This window comes from Ceratina calcarata, unplaced genomic scaffold, assembly GCF_001652005.2.
Source record: "Ceratina calcarata isolate Rehan_Ccalc_2016 unplaced genomic scaffold, ASM165200v1 scaffold405.2, whole genome shotgun sequence".
Taxonomy (NCBI): domain Eukaryota; kingdom Metazoa; phylum Arthropoda; class Insecta; order Hymenoptera; family Apidae; genus Ceratina; species Ceratina calcarata.
The window spans coordinates 605,821-608,812 of NW_017163970.1; the positions used below are offsets into that span (position 1 = coordinate 605,821).

Sequence of the window (2,992 nt, forward strand, 5' to 3'; positions counted from 1 at the left end):
ACGATTCCTGATATTAAATGTGTCCGTGCGAGACGTGTTGAATCTACTTGGAAATAAAGAGCTATTTTTACACCGTCCTCCGTGAAATAATTGTCTGTGATTTGAAAACGAACACTTTGGCAAAACCTAAACTATTCTAATCAGTGGATTGGAACTATCCATGACCTACTGCATGATTTATTTAATGATTTAATAGAATATTTTAATTGACGGTTACTGGTTTGGAGTATTTGTCAGATTTTTTGACACACCATGAAGACTCGGTGTCCTAAGATTTATGCACAGGAGTGTACGTGTACATGTATAAATGCACACAAGCGTCACTTTGTCCCTGACGAAGTTAGCGTTTACGTATGCGAGCAGCATCGTCCGGTGGGTTTGGAAGCGCCCGAGGCATTCTGGAACGATGTTGTCGGCCGTGGCCGTTTTAGCCGCGGGGCAGCCTCGAATACGACAGACACCGGAGAGCTGAGCCGAGTCGAGCCGAGCCTCGGTTCCCTTTATATCGGCCCTCGCCAACTGCCCCATTATTCTCGATGGCCGATGGCCAATCGTATCGGCTAAGTACCAACTGTAACTTTACGAGGACGAGGTCCCGCTTGGAAAAGCTCCAGCTGCCCGGAATCGCTCTTAAAACCCTCCACGCCGATTATTTGTCTTCCACCGTGGATGATCTTCGAGGTGTGTCGCGGAATTTTCAAGCCACATCAAGTCTGAAAGCCTCAACACTATATCAGTATCATATTATAACGTGTTTCAAGAATAGAAGATATTCCATGTTTTAAATTGATGATACGAAAAGTTTATTAAAAATCAGCAATCCACTAGCAAGACAAATTTTTACATAATGTATAAAGAGTATCTGGAAAAGAGTTTAAGTAGAGTTGCTGAAGTGAAAGACGTTTAATAAGCAGGAACACTGTTGCCCTGAAAAATATCAGAATGCCCGAAGGCTGGGCCACCGTTTTGGTATAAATCTCGCGGGACAACTTATTCTTGGAGTAATTTCAATCGTACAATCACCGGTTTACCCTTATTGGCACCGATCGCTCCCAAAACGCGACAGTATCGGCCGGCACTCCGGGTAATGACGGACGCCGAGTGCTTCTTGCCGGATAATTTATATAGCGTGCAATTACCGCGAGTCTTCTGGACCGAGCTAAAAGGGTAAATGAACGAGGCGCCGGGGCATCGCGTGCATACTAAATATCTCATTAGTTAACTCAAAGGTGAATTCGCAAATGATTGTTATTACAATATCGTTAAGTGCTGGCAGTGGTACGAAACGGACGTATAGACAGCGCGATTTATCTGATTACAGATCATTTTAGTTCACCGGAATTACCCAGTTGGGAAAAATCTGACATCGAGGTTACGACTTTCTGAAAACTTGAAAATTCATGAATCATTTCTCTTGGAAACATTGTAAATCTGAGGAACTAAAGCGTATCTTGGACGCTAATCAGAAGACGAGATATAAAATGAGGAAGACGATGACGAACGCGATAATCTAAATTAAAGAAGCTAGACATCGGTTTAAGAGATTAAAGCCGGGAGCTACTTACCCCGCGGGGTGAAGTTGTGTCGTTGATTAAATCCCGACAAAGTTGCTATACACACTTTTATACACGCTTGGTTGGAAGCAAATAGAGTTTTAAATGACTCGTTGAATCGTATAACGATTTTGCAGAAGGATCAAACCTGAGGCTCTAATTAAAAACGAATTGAAATCAAAGCCAAAGTACATAAAACAGGAGTAATAAACGTGAATACCGAGTTGACCAGAGTCCATTCGGCGGAAAGAATTGCATTTGACATACGCCGGAGGGAGAAAGGGCACCCCTTGGGAGTGACGCTGACAGAGAGGATCAATCATTAAAATCGAAATATATGAATTAAAATCAAAGTCAAAGTAAGAGAAAGCCGAATTAATGAACGAATAAACGAGTATCGAGTTGACCCGAGGCCGTTCGAGGGAAAGGGTTGCAGCCAATTGACATACGTCGGGAGGGGGAGAGGGTGACCTCGAGGGTGAAGAGGATTGCGAAGCTCAGGGCGCTTACCAAAACGCCGCGAGCAGCGAAGCCGGAGCGCGAGAAAGCGGCATTGGAAGGTAGGGGAGAAGGACGACGTAGAGGCAGCCGGGTGGGGTTAGCCAACGGTGGTAGTGATGCTGGTGGTGGAAGTAGCGCCGAACACCGCCGTGACACCGGCGAAAGACACTTCAGTCCCATTAAAGCCTCGGTGGTGCGCGGCTCGCGCTCGTTTCAACCCTCGCCAGCAGACACGTGAAACGTGACCACGTGGATCTGTGCGTGACACACGCGCGGAGGCGGAGCTTTTCCCGCGCGAAAGCTCTCCACGGTGATTCGCAGCCAGTGTTCTGTTGTTTCCCTCGGCGAGCAGTTGCCGGATTTTCTTTTGTTCCTTTCGAACCGCCGCCGTGGACACGAAAACAACCGTCAACCTGGAGCCCACGTGCCAGAAACGGTGAGCGTATTTAATATTTCTTTTCATGATTTTTATTAATCGCATAAAACTGTGGAAGTGGAATTAGTCCTCAGTAAAACTGGATACAAGATTTATGATTGCTCATTCTTTCTTTTATAATCAATAATCAATTGTTTTCAGTAATGAATGCACAGAATTCATTCAGTCTGCACTTAATAAGTATTCTAAAATATTTCATCTACGATGTGCTTCTTACTTCTACGATGTTAGAATGTGAAACGATTACGTATCGATGCAAATACGAAAGCAAAGAGGCAATCGCTTACTCACGATTTATCTGTTCAGTCGTTTTACTTTCGCGCTACTCGCACAGCACTTAACCGTTCAGTGAACAATTTATCGTGTGCCTAGGCATAGTTCAACAGATAACGCCTCTCTCCTCATTAGCCACCAGTTTATTGCACGCTTAACGAGATTAAACGTGTCCTTAGCAAAATTTTATGCCACTCGTAACTTTCACCAATGAAGATCGTAACACAAA

At 44.6% G+C, this 2,992-nt stretch overlaps 1 protein-coding gene across 2 annotated transcripts in view; it reads left to right on the plus strand.

The window, feature by feature from the left end:
- Positions 1-2,199: 2,199 nt before the first annotated feature.
- The window catches only part of twz (BTB/POZ domain-containing protein twz), a 27,972-nt gene continuing 27,179 nt past the window's right edge, over positions 2,200-2,992 (plus strand). The window contains exon 1 of one of the 2 annotated variants that reach the window (XM_026814885.1): positions 2,200-2,490. The gene's annotated coding sequence lies outside the window, so the exon portion shown is untranslated. The remainder of the gene's footprint in view (positions 2,491-2,992) is intronic. The other variant, XM_018027210.2, reaches the window with a different exon arrangement.